The sequence below is a fragment of the Malurus melanocephalus genome, unplaced genomic scaffold (genome assembly GCF_030028575.1).
Source record: "Malurus melanocephalus ecotype Western Australia unplaced genomic scaffold, MMel_1.1 scaffold_272, whole genome shotgun sequence".
Taxonomy (NCBI): domain Eukaryota; kingdom Metazoa; phylum Chordata; class Aves; order Passeriformes; family Maluridae; genus Malurus; species Malurus melanocephalus.
Genome location: NW_026623504.1, coordinates 859,486 through 876,645, shown reverse-complemented (window position 1 = coordinate 876,645; position 17,160 = coordinate 859,486). Strand labels below are relative to the sequence as shown.

Below are 17,160 nucleotides of genomic sequence, written 5' to 3'. Positions count from 1 at the left end.
CAACAAAAAAAACTGTTTTCTAGTGCAGGACCACAGCCTGCCTCCAGGAACATGCTCATTTCACAGGGAGAAAGAAGGTCAAAATTCTGGTCTGTCATGTTTTTATTACTGTTGATGATGCACAAGCCAGAAATAAAACAGCTTAACTTTCAGATCTTGCATACAGTTTGCAGGGCTGCCTGCCAGRAGGGATAAAGCTCACATCCTTCTGAACTCCACCACTGCACAGAGCTCGGATTTGTATTCTGGTGATGATCATCACTGACACCCTCACTCACCACAATTTACAATTTTCTGCCTTTTTTAAAATTACTTACTATTTCCCCATATTTAACAATTTACTGAAAGAACCACAGAGACACATGTACTATGTATTTTTACCATGACTGTAACTAGGCAGATAACTCAGTTTGAATCTGAGAATGTCTTGTCATCCGGGGCAGACAGGTAACTGCACAAAATCAGGTTATTGGCATTTCAACGATTTATCATTTACTATTTATTTATTTGAAATAATTATTAAGAACCGTTCAAGATGCAGATGGCAATCTGCTGAGGTAATCTGCAGTGACAGAAATGGCTCATGTATTTATAATCTCTTCAAAATCTCCTGATACGAAAAGATCTCTATATAATATAAAGAAAGGCTTGAAAGAATTAAATGTGGCTTTTATAGATAGACACGTGGACCAAACCTTCAGCAACTCATGCAAGATTGTACCAGAGAATGAGAGGCTGCCAAGGGATGCCCACCACAGTTTTCTACAAAAGAAGGTCTCCAGTGAGATTTATAAATGCTCCAGCCCCAGTTTGCATTGGGGGTCAGTGAAAGCAGCCACAGCCCCAACAAGGTCCACAGATTCATCCTGAAGGTGCTCTGGTTTTCCCATCTGACAGCTGATCCCTTGCACTGAACACTTGTGACTTCCAGAAACATTCAGAGCGCTGCCAGAACAGACGAGCCCGCGACTAAACCCAATTCACATAAAAGAAGGTCAGCAGTGACATCTACTGTGCTCCACTTAATGCCAGCCTAAAAATAACACCCCAAAACCCCTGGAACTGTTTCAGCAGCCAGCTTTGGACTTCCTTCCACAACCACCCTCATTTGTGCCCGCAGTAATATCTGAATGGATTCCTACCCCAGCACGTGGACATCTCACACATTTCAATCTATCTTGGCTTTTCAAAACATTTTCTCATTCAGCAAGCCCAGCCACTGGGCATTCCCATCACCTCCAGGATAATTCTCCTCCAGGAATACCAGTGGGAGTTTTGCATTAGCTTCTCTAAGGAGAAGGATCAACCCCCTAKAAAATCCCAACAACATCAAGAAAACACACCCTAAATTTGTTATTGTGTAAAGAATACATCTTCAAACCAGTATTTCTTTCTGAGCTAAACAAAGCAGTAAGTAACAACTTCTATCAGAACAAACATTTTAATAATGTCGATGTTAATAGCAGAAAAAGTGGATATATTTCTTGAGAAGAGAAAGTGAGAGGCTTCTCAACGAAACAGAACAGCACCGTGCCAAGCTGAACTTAACTAAGCTTGAGCTTTTGGACAGGATTCATTWCTGCTTGTGGTATAAGTATGCACCACCTTGATTATCATTTAAAAAAATATTGACAGCTTGCCTTCTCATACCAATGCCTGGTAACAAATTCCAAATGTTTTGTCACATTTCTTGTGAGCAATGCCATCTGCCAGAGGTGGCATTTCATGGCTGTTTACCCTGACTCCCTCCAAGAATTCATCTGCCACTATCTAATGCTGCCTGAATAAAGGGATTAAGASTCTGATGCAACAGAGACTATTGATAATTTGGTATAATTGGGAAGAAATGAAGATAAATGAGGTTGAGGATGGAGAGGCAATTAGTTGAGCTGCCTGTACAGCTGTGTTCTCGGCCTGGCTCCCCTGGCCTTTTCTTTGGTGAGGTATGTGCAAATTAACCATAATGACAAATACACTCTGCCCAAAGCTCTTTAGTTTGCGAAGCTTGAAGAGCTGTTTTTCACTTCTGAGATTCTGGGCAGCTTTCTGTCTAAAAAAGAAAAAAAAAATACAGAGGATGGCTGAGGTTTTTTAAAAGGATGCACTTTGTCCCAGCACACCCATGGCACAGTCCCTGTGGTCCAAAGCCCAGTGGCCAAAAGGGGAAGGATTCTGCTCACTCAGTGCCACAGACAGCCTTGGCCACTCCAAAATCCCAGATTGCCTTTATTCTGCAAATTTCYTCTACCCATGAACTTGGTCAATCAACAACCCCAAACCCTCTTAAAGCCAAACCCCAYAGTTTGCAGCTGAWCCTCCCCTTTATRAATTATGCCAGCTTTTAAAAATACYGSTCAAAAAACCTTTGAGGCTTCTGCCACACACATTTTACTGTACAAAACATCTTGGAAGTGATAAGATTTTTTTAGTCATGATACAAAGACAGCTACCCAGATAAAAGCCTTARTTCCAAGCTACATCATTCAGGTGAGGCCAAGCAATCAAGCTTGAATATCTCGAAAGATATTTAAATCTCAAGTGAACATGGTCAGACTACAAGCCTCCAAATTAGAAGACCCAAACCTACAGTTGGATTTGCAGCTCTCATTTCAAAGATACCAAGATACATTCCCACATATACGTGTAAAAACGTGCCCATGTGGGGTTTAACATAAATGTAAAATAACATACATTCRCCACAAGAAATTCCACTGCAGGTTTCACATGAAATTCTAACTTTTTTTTTATAAATGTCAAATAATGCAAGATCCCTCTTAGAGAGAAAACCAGTGCTTGCCCAACCACCCAGCACATGTTAATTTTCTGATTTCATGTACAGATGATTCTATCTCAATCAGGTCTTAGATGAAAGATGCCACAAAGCACTTTTTTTCTACACCCATACTGTCTTCAGTTATTTTAATAAAGTATTTTATGTATKACTTGAAAAATGCTCCTTAGATTAAGACAAAAGTCCAGTTTCAAGACATAGAAGAGATTTTAAAAGCCAAATGTAACATATTTTACAAGAGTAACAAATTTAGTAAATTTATTTTGTAATTAATTTTCAAAATAGCTTCTTTTTCTTATGCAATACACAGAGTAAAGGTTTTTTTGGAAATTCTTAAAGATAAAATCACTTGAAATTACCTCTTTTCAAACTCACAGAACTCCTGCAAAATGCAGTGATTTTTTTTGCATACGAAAAACCTTGCTCAACCTCAACACTGTGCTCTTCCCTGCTACCTGGAGCTCAACCAACATTTCCATTTAACTTCACCTAATGTACTTTTTCATTTTGGATTCGATTTCTACAAAAGCCAAAAAAAATAGCTCACATTTTATGAGACAAACATGCCAAGAGGAAAAAAAAAAATATATATATATGTATATATATATGTATATATATATATCCACTTAAGTTTATTTAAATCAACCTTGTTTTGCCTTAGTGAGGCTGAAATTTTGGCTGAGGTTAAACTGTTGCTTTATAGAAAAAAGAGTTTTTAACACGTAGCTCAGAACAGTGATTTTTTTGTTAGCCTGCAATATTCCAAGTGCACATGTTATACCCCTGGTCTGTCCTGAAACCCTCCACAGCTCATCCCTCATCCCAGATACAAAATTAGGAATATTCCAGAAGGAACAACCTTTGGATGGAGCCCCATGCTCAGCCAAGCAGGGAAGAGTTTGGGGGTGCAGAAGGGACAGAAAATGGAATGAAATGGGGAGATGGAAATGTGGGAAGTGACCCCCTTCAGCACAGAAAAAAAAGGAGAAAAAGTGCCCAAAGTGCTCCCTAAATTCAATTAATTCTTACACACAAAAAGGGTGGTCATTTAAAGAGAACTTACACAATAAAAAAAAGTAGAGAAAGGCAATTTCAGATGGAAAGGAAATGGAATAGGAAAAGGGGGAAAAGAAAATGGAAAATGGAAAAGGGAAAGGGGAACGAGAATGGAAAAGGGAATGGAAATGAACACACGAAAAATATGACACTGGCTTGGACAGGACAAAAAGCTGACAATGAAATATTCTGTTTCCCATGTTTATCTTGCTTTGTTTTCCCACTTTCACATGGAGACACTGCTGTAACTCCCTCTTCTCCCCCTGTTTCACACAGCCCTTCCTCACAAGTGGATTCTCTCGCTCTCTCTACATCCAAATCCTGTCCTCAGACCATAAAAAGTGACAGACACACCATGACTGCAAGGGATCAGGGGAAGCTGCTCCTAAGAAAATGCTTTTTGTTTTTATGGAATCCCTCCTTTCCTTTCTGCTGCTCAAATGCCTCTGTGATTAACAGTGGGACTCAACAAGAGTTCTGCTCTGCTCCTCTAAACTCTGAAAATGAGAATCACCCAGTTTGACACACCAAATCAGACACACCAGTTTGGACTCCACGATCTTTTTCAGAATTGATTTTTGGATTCTATGAGTACAAGAGAAAAAGTACAATACACGACAGCCTTTTGACTGCTGGAGTTTCTTCTTTATTTCTTTGTACTCTACTTCTAAATAATCACTCATTTYCCTATTTTATAATGGTACCTGCACCAATATTGAATAACATTCATCAGCTAAAACAAGAAATGATAAAGGTAACTGTCCTTTCTCAAAGGCAGAACCAGAAARCAAAAAGAAGAAGTATTGAAGAAGTATTTCTGCAATTTGCAGATGATTAAATTTTGAAGGTGAGMTGYTGTATAAGTGCACCAACCACTGATTAAGTTGACTGGAAGAGCTGTAATTTGTGGTGTTTGCCCAGCAGAGCCGTAACWGATGATCAGGGCTAATGGCCACGGGCTCCTGCACATTTCCAGAGCTCCTGTGATGTGCTGAGAACAACAACAGCAAAAGGCTCCTCTCTCCAGCACTGCTGGTGTCAAGGTTAATGAGCTAAAACTTGTTAAATTGATATTACCAAACTAATGACTTTTTTATAGGATACTGCATGGATTTTGACACACAGGCTAATGTGGGATATTGCTGGTCTTAATTGAATTAGAAGTTATTGCATGTGTACAATTAAGAGAACTAAAAATGGGGGAGCTGTGACCACACTGTCACCACATAACTCAAATAATACWGAACTACAGAATCCCAGAATGGTTTGGGTTAAAAGGGACCTTAAAGCCCATCCAGTGCCACCCCTGACACGGGCAGGGACACCTTCCACTGTCCCCCATCCACTTCCAGGGATGGGGAGTTCACAACATCTCTGGGCAACTTCAAACTCATTCAAATATGGAATTATTTCAATCATAYGAGCATTATTTTAAAGTATTTTTACATCAATCATACCAAGAGTTAAGGAGCAGGAAAAATAAATGCCCAGAGTCTCCATCCAAAATAGATGAACAAACAACAAGAAAAAAAAATTAATGGATCATATTAAAAGGGAAAGAGCATATGAAAAATAAATTTCATTTGTAGATGATTAAACTTTGAAGGTGAGATGTTGCATAACTGCACCATTTATTTCAGAGCCATAACTGCTTCTAATAAATAAAATACTTTTTTAAAAATCCAAACTGAAGATTCACTGCTATCCAGATAAGTTGGATTTTCCATTTACACAGAACAAGGGCAAGGTTTGGGCTGTAATTATTCAAGGCAGAAAGAAGARCTGTTAGTTAGCTGGAGAGAAAATCAGTATCAGCTCTGAGCAATAGGACAATGCAAATATTTCTTCTACAGACAGAATCACTSAGTTTAAATTCAGAGAGGCTCATTAGAGATTATCCTCCCAAATATAAGATACCTGCAAGTTTCATGCAAATTCCTTTTTGTTTCAGTGGTATTTTGATATTGAAGTTCAATCTCTCACTGACACAGAAATGCCATTTAACATACAGGATATACCCAGATATGCTCGGTGTTTAAAAAGTGAAATTAAAGATCTTATTTGTGCTATTCTGGTGTTTTCTAAATGGCTTTTCTTCCTGGATCTAAGATTTTACAGAGAAAGGGAATGAAGTTGGACTCAGCTTCCAAAAAATATCTACTTTGTCAAAATCCAGAAAAATAGAAGAGGTGCTGCAAATGAGGGGGAATATTTCTCAAGGATGAAATGCCAAAATCCCCCTCACATCAAACTCTTGGAGACAGGCAATCAACAAACAGATCCATGGGAACTTGCAAGACACTTCTTCCTACTGCCTCTCCAACTTCCATCTGAAATCTGAGAAAATGAATCACAATTTAACTAATATTATCAGCTTTACAGGAAAAGGGGGAAAAGCAGCCTCTGATGGCCCATGACATCAGTGAYTGAATAAACAGTATATTCAGTAATTGAATATACACAATTCTTAGCTCTTACTCAGTTTCACTAGTCCCAAAGTTTCATTGTCTCCATCCTTAAAAGAACCCAGGCATCTTCTTAAAACGAATATTCTATTCTAATTTTTACATTGTACAAATGTAGAACAGTCACAACCCCCCCCAASTTTCAATGTTTTAAATATCAATGCCTGTCTGATCTTAAAGGGAAGCTCAACATTTATGTCTTGTCTTGGTGATAAAGTTCATGAATATATAATGAGAGTGGAACAACTCTGCTACTGATTAAATGTCAAAAAAGGTTTTATTGTCAAATATATTGTAAATACAGAAGATATACAACAAAGAGCATTAATTGCAGATGGCTGTGTACAGCTTAAAAAATGCACAGCATCGAGACAGGAAATGCTGATTTTCAGTTTCAACTATCAATTTTAATTTACCTTCAGAATGTACCTTCAGTCAATGTGTACAGGGAGAATGAACCATAAAATGGTCAAACTCAACTGAACTAAATGCTCCACATTCAAGGGCAGATGTCAGTCTATATCCTAAGCACACACAGCCGAATTATCCAAAACTCTGCATCTTCATTAGAATTTGTCTAAACTTTTGTGAAGATTTGAGAGAGATACAATGTAGAAATTCGGTGAGGACAGAGGAAAGGGAAGGGACAATGGGCAGGAGGCCCATTCATTGTCCTCACTGCATAAAGAACATGCTCAGTCATAAAAGGAATAAATTGCTCTCTGCACCCACAGGGTGAAAGATGCAGCAAGGAAAGACTTTTAAGAAGGAAGATGAAAACTTCAGGAAAATGGCCATGATCAGCAAGCCTATGGAATTTCTAATGGCACCTGTCAGTCAGACATGGGGTGTGAAGTGGAAAAAGGTCTGGAAGTGCTGCTGTTGATGATGTTGAGCAGCACAAACTGCAGCAGAGAGAGCAGATCCAGGGGCAGATCCGTCCTGCGGGGTGAACAGCTCCTACCTGAGCAGCAGGGGTGTGCCCCAGGGACAGCCTGAGCTGAGCACCCCAAATTCCTGCACCCTGAACCTTCCTGAGCCACAGGAAGGGCTGGGGCAGAGCCCAACCCACTGCTCTCAAAGGAAACACCTCCAAGCACCGCCATCCCAAACACAGCGCGTTTCTGCGCCTCCCAAAACACAACAGGCACCTCCAAAATCTAACACACCACTGTCCAGCCTCAAATACACATTAATTAGTTACCAAATAGCACAATATTAGTTAAATGTCTAAAATATTAAAGCACCCAAAACTTGTATTAAAAATCCACGCATTTTCCTTTAGATTATGGACGAATTGGCAGCTYCATACGGTGCCAACAAGGTTTTCTTCTCCATGACTAAATGGACCAGGTTTTAAAACTCTTCAGTGATCTTACTAATTTAAATTAAACTTCTAACAAATCAAGAATTTCACTGGAGGAAAAGGTGTCCCAGCCAYTGAAGTTGAAGCTTCTGGTGGACAAAGGTACATTTCCTCTTGGTCCGAGACAACACTGCTSATCTTTCCTAATTGCAACTATAATGATCTGATAAATTGCTGCTCTTGTATACATTTAGGGGTTGGGTTTTTTTTTAAAAGGAGCTAAAAACACAGCCTACCCACCTGTACCTATTTTTAATTTGGTAATGACTGTACTTGCTAAAATTCTACCAAAATGTCACTCACAGCTTTGGATTCCAGCTTTTTTTAAACGGAATATGGAGCAGAAAGCATAACCTATTATGCAAAACTGTCAGATGCTTACTTCAAAATCACAGAAATAAATGCATAATCCCRATTTTCTCATGGATCAAAACTTCATTAAAAGGGAAAACAAAACTTGAATCTATCTGCTCAAGAGAGCCAAGGTATTCTATAAAAAGCAGGAGGGTTCTGATCTGTGTGTGTCCTGCTTACCCACACAGCCCCTGCTCCACCAGGGAGGGATGCCTCGTACTCTGTGGGTGCAAGGAAAGGCAGAATTTCTGGAGACCACGGTGACTTCTGTCTCATCAAATTCACAGATCAGCCAGACATTTCAACAGCACCAACTGTTGCAAGGAAAACTGCTACCGAATCTCAGCTGCACCGATGTCAGCTCAGGGCACAAACCTAGCGCTGAATCCTTAACGAAAAACCCACCACATTAAAATTTTGGGGGGGATTAATGCCGCTCCTTTAAGCRGGAAAATATTCCAAATAAATCACGCCACAAACATGCCTTGCCTCAAACATAAATTAACTGTAGGTTAGGGGAGTTTTTTTAAAAAATCTGATTAAAATTGTAATTCATGAGACTCCTGCTGTTGGCAGCTGTATCACTATTGGTGACATCCTTTGGGGGACTCTCAGCATGTGGCCCACATCAAAGGTAATATGCCAGTTTTCATCCTAACTTATATGTGCCTTAACAAGAACAAGAATGTTCCAGACTTACAATGTAATTAAAATATTGAAGTACTTTCTGTTGGTAAAATATCATTAAAGTGAGCCTGAAGTGGACTTAGAGCTGTTAACAAAGGTAACTGTCACCAATGCTTGATTTTCCTGGAATTCTTTACAGGATTCTTTACATCCCTGCACGCTGCAATGGGAAATTAAACCAACACAGTTTGAACGTGTCACTTGGTGCAAAATGATCAGCAGAGGAGATTCTGTGGAAACAAAAGTACATCCAAGGGCCTGGAAAAAAAGAAAAAGGATCTGYCTGAKGTCAGRTATTTCCCTGTCCTYGTTCTTTGGTASCCTGTGGAAAATGTGCAAACCCCARAGTGGCCCTGGCAYCCCACACTGMCACAGTCCTGCTGGTCACCAGGGGATTCTTCCTGTTCCTGGGTCTGGTTTGGTTTTTTCCAAGGATGTTTTAATGTAAAATTCCAGATGCATTTCAGAGGGACAGACCTGGATCATTCTTTTTCCCCAGGCAGAAGGCAGAGGTGCCCCCCCGTCCCTGTGACAGCCCTCTCACACCACGTCCTTCAGCAGCCACAGGACCCCACTAAAACACCTGAACTGGAATGATTTTCCTTTTRAAGTGTGGGGCATCTAATCTGCCTCTTTCTTCATAAAAATTTACACAGAAAGTGCTAAATTTGGTGCCTTTCAGATAAATATCACTCCCCACAGCRCTGTGGGGTCCCCGAGCCCTGCAGAGGAACGAGATTTTGCCTTAATGGGGACACTTCAGAGCCWCCTGCYTTCCCTCAGCACACTGCCACTGGCYACAGATTGCAGATTCCCAACAAAAATGAGAATTATAACCAAGGAAAAAATGTAGCCTTGGCTCTACRGAGGCCAAAATGATTTATGACATCAAGACCCAGTAAAGAGAGTAATACTCTGAAGGGACTTTGCGAGCTCAGCCCTCGCTCCCATCTTCTGTGCCCACTCCTRATTACTTCATTTACAACTGGAAAAGTGTTTTAACGGACAAAATTAATTATTTCGAATAATCCTTCTGAAATATGATATGCATTTTAATTGTATGGACCCCGTCATTAATTAAAGTTCCCTACCTTTTGGTGCATTCATTCAAAGATTATATCAGTGACAAAACAACAATTACAAGGAGACTGCTTACCACAATTAAAAACACAGCTAAAGGGTTAATATACTCCTGTGATAAACTCCAAGTAATGCTAAAATGTTTTCATTCGAGTTTTTACTAGACATTATTTTTCCACTCTTTAAAATCAATCTCTTTGTTCCAGGAACACATTTCCTGTCAATAAAATGAAAAATGATATAGATTTAGGAGGATAGTGGTCTCAGCGTAGCATCTCTCATATTATTATTCCAGTATCATCTGTTACAAAGTAAGACCAATTCCCACATCTAATTACAAACAGGATTTCAGAGTCATTAAACAAAATACATTTCCATTAGTGCTGCTGTAAGAAGATAGGGGGRAAAAAAATGAAGATTAGTTCATGCTGCACCTCTGTTTTTCAAGCTTTGAAGATTTAGACCTCTGCACTCTGAGACTATAAATTTGTAAAGGATCTGAAAGGTGATAGACATGTGAAAGCTCTCAATTCTCCTCCGTTTAGCCATACCATTTGCATTTTGTCATTAGTTTATCTTCTGCTGCACTTAGTTCTGATAGCAGATATGGCAAGAATCTGGAGAGGTTGTTTATGATCACGCCGTGGGCACCCAGAGGTATTTGATTTGGCGTTAGGCAGGGCTTTTGAACAGATATGAATCTTGATTTTCTGTATTAAATTTGTTCCAGCAGAAGTTAGAAATCATTGTACAGAATTCTGCCTTTTTTTTTTCTTTTTTAAAAGTACTTTCTGCTCTGCAAAAAAAGGGAACAACAGTTCTTTGACTTCTGATCAGATAACAACCAAAATATACCRAGGAAACAGATTGTGTGAGATGTTTAACTGCTGAAATATAAACTTACAGGAGTACTTATATTCTCCATTTGTAAGCACTTAGCAGTATCTAAAATCTAATTGTCATGAATCCATTTAAAACATACCCTCGGGAATGACCCACTCAAAAAGCATTCACACAACCAGAGCTTCAAGAGTTAATAACAACTTCTCTAAAAAGAGGCCAATATAACATAAAACCTAAATTTTCTTGATCTTTAAACCAGTTTACATTAGCTCATGATGTTATATAAACACATCCTGTGTAAGATAAGCATCAAAAACCTGAAAGATAATTCCTCTCCCAGAAAAAAGATGCCTCAGAGTTACAGAGAACTTAATTTTCAAAATTTGTCTGGAGTTGTATTTCCTTTATTAGTTTTAAAACTAAACCCAGAGCTACTTCACGTTTCTCAGAGCTGGGTGTCAGTCAATCCAAATATGTAAATATTAGTTGATGTATCAACATTTTATGTGGGACTCATCATCTACATTTACTATAAAGTATTTATATCCATATTAAAATGAATACTTAAAAAAATTCAGTTACATTATTCACATGCATTCAATAGATAATTGCTTAAGAAGGTACCTAAACTGAGACCTTAAAGTAAGTTTGCAGATAAAAAAATCACTTTTGTGCTAAAGGTTCACTAAAGCCTCCTAAAATTCTTGGTAGCAAATCCCACCCAGTGCTGGGGTAATACAGCACAAAATATCCACTAACACTCACGCTCCAAAAAAAACCAATTTGCCAAAGAAATAGATATCTGCATCTTAATTCCAATTTTCCCACGTGGAGTTGTTGGGATAACAGAGAGGGCTCATGGAAGTATCACACAGAGAGAAAACAGCACAACACAAACGAGGTAACACTGAACCAAAAAAGCAGCGTTCTGCTCCCTGGCCAATGCTTGTGGAGCTGTATTTTAAAAATAAATCAGCACATCAGYCTCTTCCTGCAGGATTATCAGTGCCTGGCCCCGGGGAGAGATCACTGACACATCCACAGGGAATTCCCTGCTGGGGACATTCCCACCGTGGATATTTCCTGACACTCAGCACTGGGGAAAGCCTTTCATAGCCCCTGTGCTCAAAGCCAGCGTTTGAGTTCACTCACTCCACTTTCACCAAAAAAACCAAACCTTACACGAACTTCTTCATCATGACAGCCACGTGGGGTCAATGAATTCTCACAAAACCCCACCTCCAGGGTGATRTTTGGAGGCACATCCTGAAACCCAYGGAGTGTTGGTGTTCCCTAAATCCCCTTCAAGGTGTGGTGTCCCTCCTGTGCAGATCCTGTCCCCAAAACCGGGGCCAAACGTCCCCTCCAGGCTCCTCTCACCTTCCCACCCTCCACTCACCATCACCARTGATGGCCACAAAACCAGCACAGGGGTCTCTGTTTTTAGGATAAAATGTTTTAATGTGTCTGCTCAGGCTGGAGTCACATCTCTTTTTTGGATGAGACAGCACAAAAACCAAAATACATGAAATTCTCTCTTGCTTCAATAYTGTATATATCCCTCCTGGCCAAAGGACAATTTAAGAAAATTCATACGAAGAAAATTCRTAACTCTCTGCTCAAATGACACAAAAATACTTGCCTTAACACCAGGAAAAATGACTTCATGAAATCTACACGGTACTCAAGGATTTAAAAAACCTGTTCTCTGGTCCTGTCAGTTTTACATTCTTACAATAAAATAACAGCCTCGGCATCCTGCTTTTTAGAAGAAAAGACCTACCTCTTTTGACTTTTCAAGCGCTTGAAAATTTTAAAAGAGAAAAACTCAAAAATGCTGACCGTGTAATAGCTGGGTACTCGTGGTGGGTGGAGAACATGAAAGGTTACAATATGGATCTGTGCCTACGCGTTTCTTTTCAACTTGAGCAGCATCCTCCTGCTTCTGCTAACTCGGCAATCATACAGCTGACAGATTTCTGGGTTTTCTAAATAATGCATGGGATTTTCTTTTAACATGTCAGTGCAAAAGTATCAATTCTGCCCCTGTGTCGTTTGTGATGCTGATTTTCCTTGACAGCATTCCATTAAACCAATGAGTTTTTTCCCTCCTGATGGTTCCTTAAATATTCCTCCGAGTGATGTATTTGTGGTTTTTTAAACAGATTGTGAAGGATGTTTGCATTTGTGAGAAAACTGCATGGCAGGTACTGAAGGGAAAGAAGGATAAAAAGATAACACTTTTTTTTTTTTTTTCCCTATGAAGAGCTTTTTCTCTGATCCTCATATGCCAAAAGCTCGGGTGTTTTTCCTTTCTTTCCTGCCTAACTTAGCTCCTTGTCTGGAAATTAAGCAACAAGGCTCTACATACAGAATAACATTTTGACTTCCTAAGGAAATACCACTGAAACACTTAGTGCTGTTTGATATCTCTCCTGGGAAAGCAAAACACATTTATTAAATCATGCGTGCTGCCTCCAAAAGCCACCAGAAGGAAATACCTGCTCTACCCTGAGCTCTGCACACACAGCTCCTGCCAGGATCCTCGAGGATGTTTAGGAAACATCACCACTCTCTCCTTTACACCCTATCCCATCTCATATTTGTAAAAAWTACCTGCTGCAGTGCCATTAAAAGTAAAAGCATTGATTTCAATATCTAAATTAGCCACGCTAATTTCCAGAATGTTTCATCTGATTTTAGCGTTGCTGAACGCTGATGGAGAATCTCATCTTTGCAAATACTTCTACACAATCAGATGGGGTTTTTTTTCTCTGTATCTTATTTCTACACAACAAACCTGGTCCCTGAGCTGGACTCAGCTGCTCCCTCTGGACCTTCCTCACTTCCCAAAAGGAACAGGAAAGGCCAAAGTCACTCCTGGTAAAACCTGAGGTGCCACCAGCACAAAGTGTCCTCTCCAAGGACTCACCTGGAGCAGCCAAAAAAGGAGRAACAGGATCATAAAGGACTTATGGCCACTGAGGTTCCAGAGAGATGGGTTTCTCCCACATCCACTCAGGTCCCCAACCACCCAAATTCTCCAAATTCAACCTTCCTGCCCAGATCCTACAAAAGATGGAGAGGGACACCAAGCACAAGGAACAGCCAGCACAGTTCTGCTGGACTGTGGGGCCARAGAGCCTCCAGTGCCACATTAAAGAGGAGATTTTCAACTGCAGGAGAAGCCTGGCTTCAACACTTCATATGATGAGTAGGAAGGTGCAAAAAAATCTCTTTMTCTTCTGCAGAGAGAGTGGAAGGAGGACACCAATGTTCAAATGTATGAGAGCATTCTTCACAGCACCGTGAACTAAAGAATTATCTCAATTAAAAAATACCTGCAAATTAAACTTTTGGGGGATTTTTCCCTGTATTTTCAGTATTACCTCCTGTAGCATCTCCTGTATTTTCAGTATTACCTCCTGTAGTTTTAAGAAGTTATTTAGAATATTCCAATACCAAACTCCACCATTACTGAGATTATTGCAACATCATGAAAAGGAGGTAGGTAGGACCTGATTCACCAGCTGGGTGAGAAGAAGGAAAAGAAGTGGCACATTTATCCCCCACTTCCTCAGACACACTTTTAACATTCAATTCCACACCTGCAATTTCCTAGAAGACAACCCAAGATCAGAGGAATTGGTCAGTGATCGTGTAAAATCAAGTTTAGAGTTCTGTTTAAACTGACAGCACAAATCTTGGCTTCAATCAGAGAATCCTTAAAAATTTCCATCATCRTAATGATGCACAGAGGAAGAAACTACAGAAGTGACAGGCTAGGCATCAATAAGGAGCAAACCCAAAATTATTTCATACTTCAACAGATACAGATGGGGACTGAAATGAATATGCCAAGACATCCTCAACACTTTTTTTTTTATTATCCTAATGGCCTGTATATAATGACACACTTGCAAAAAAAGCTGGCAATAAAGCTTCAGGACTTAATACCACTCAATTATATTTTTAATTTAAAATAAATAACAGCAAAAAGAGAGTGTTCCACTCATCTATCAGACTGTGGGATGAGCAGGAAGGCACATCCAAAAGTGAAATATTTAGTGGCATTGTAGGAAGCCAACATGTAACACTGAGGTAAAAACCCAAGTTAATTGTTTGAAGCAAAACTGCAACCTTTCGAGTCTTTGTTACAGTAAAAAGAAAAAAAAAAATCAAAGGAAACAAAAGGTCCTCAGCTCTGTAGAACCATATTTCTGATTTGACAGCTACAATTATAATCATTCAGACATCTATTTCCCACAAACTCTCCACAGCCATAACCTTTAGTGATTAATTATAAAGTTCCAGGAGCAATAGTACACAGACTAATTTCCTAAAACAATAAAACACAGAATTTCTCATTTGGAGCTAAATGAAACACGAACAGGTTGTTATTCATGCTGAAATCTAGATGCAGAGTCATGTTGCAGCCATTACAGAAGCTATTAAACACAACCTCAAATCAAAGAAACTGTAGGTCTCTCTCCTAAAATAAAATGTTTTTCTCACTTACAAGGCTTCTGACTCCTTTGCCCTGCTCCTTTCTACCTCTTCGTAGGGAGAAAAAAAAATCAAAATTCAATTTTCTTCCTCATTTCACATGCCCATTTTATTTTTAATAGCCATTTAAACTGTAAGTCTAGAGCAAAGCAAACAGTTGGTGAAGGTTTCAAGCACACAGAATTATCCTGGCGTTCCCTTCACAGCAGATCAAAGTTACAACGTCTGTATCGACTTCCAAACAAAATTCCCACTCTCTTCATGCCACACCAAAGAGTTTTCTGCAGTGAGTGTTTGGTAATTCTTACGATGTTATTTTATTTGGTGAAATGTAGAGCCAACWTTTACACTCCTTTCACGGCGGTTTTCCCTTTTCACACATCCTGCYCCATGTAAAAAGGAGGAACCCCACATTACAAAAATGATCCTAAAGCTCACACTGCACATGCTGGAAAGAGGAGAAATTGGGATTTTGAATAGGATTAGTGKTAGTTCTTTCTGATAAGGACCTATCACTCTGCCTGCAAGCAACACTGGCACTGGAGCCAGAAAAAGCACTCTTGGCAATTTTACTGCATTGGGCAATGAAAGGGGAAAGAACTGAGAAAGGATCTTTATGGAACTGCCACCACACCCTTCTTCTTGGGCCCCACCATAACGCCAGCTAAAGTCAGTGGGAATTTTTCCAAGTATTGAAATGGATACTGAGCTGGTTGTAGAATCCCTGACCTGCTAAAGCACAGAGCTCCCCTGTAAAAGGCACATTCCTGATGCACTGCCCAAAGGCTAACCTGACAGTCCCCCAAAAAACTTCTTGTTCTGTGTGATACCTAAAATAATCCCATTAATGTATATCCCAATATCCCAATAATCCTACCCACATGAAGGACACAAATTTTGCTCTATCAGGTAAAACACAAAACCCTGTGCATACAAATTAACCAACTTTTGTACGGCAGCTTTTAAACCCCCAACACTTTTATCTTTAAGGTATCAAACCTTAATTAATTAAACCTTTAAAACCCTCTATCTTTTCTGCATGAAGCTTCCYTGCTCYTCTGTAGTATTTCTATYTSCAGGCCYTTTTTTTGGCATCCMGTGAACCTTCAGGATCCATTCTGAWCTATACACAGACTGTAGGAGTTACAACCACTAAACAAGCTTTTTAAGTGCTTTTTTTCCTGAATTCAATGTGCACTAATTGATTAGTCTGAGAGGTGAATAAGAAATACACATCCTACAGAACAGGAAGCCAGGGAAAGGTTCAATGCATGAGTTAAAAGCCAGATTTCCTCAATACAGATGAGCACACGAAATTAGCAAAAGGCAATCCCACTTTTGGAAAGACTGCTTCGTGTGTAATTTGTCACGAATTCAAAGTTATTCCTTTAGAAAATGAGTCTAAGACCTCCCAGCTGCTGCTTTATTGGTCTAATGAATTACCATTTGGATGGTGGGATGCCTTTGCAGCACACAGCAGCCTTTGGAAARGAGGGATGCCCCGGGGAGCACATGGAGCATCTCTCTGCTCCAAATGGCAACACCAACAAACAGTGCATGTGCCTCCAGAGTGGTGAAAGTGTCTTGCAGGATGCAAGAAAAAGTGAGGAAAAGGGAAACTGCCCCTGTCGTAACTATACATCAAATTATTTGTATATTTATTTTTATATATTTTAAAATTTATTTATCTCTTTATCTATTTATCTCTTTATATATTTATTTATCTCTTTCTATTTATTTATTTATTTCTCTTCTCTCTATTTCTTCTCTTCTCTCTCTATTTCTTATCTTCTCTCTCTATTTTTATTTATTTCTTCCTCTCTATCTATTTACATAACAGATAATAGAGACAAAACAGCTCTGTCTTGTTCCAGGCTCTCTACACTACCCAAGACAGAAGGACAACAGAATAAACAAATACTTCCCCTCTAAAAAATCCATTTTGACTTCATCTTTGAGCCCTATTTTTGGGGAGCTGGGACTTGAAGAGTTTGGTTCAGATTTGTATTAAC

General features: G+C 39.4%; 1 protein-coding gene across 2 annotated transcripts in view; it reads right to left on the bottom strand.

Moving 5' to 3' along the window:
- The window catches only part of DACH2 (dachshund family transcription factor 2), a 226,220-nt gene that overhangs the window by 62,904 nt on the left and 146,156 nt on the right, over nucleotides 1–17,160 (bottom strand). The gene's annotated exons all lie outside the window — the stretch shown is intronic.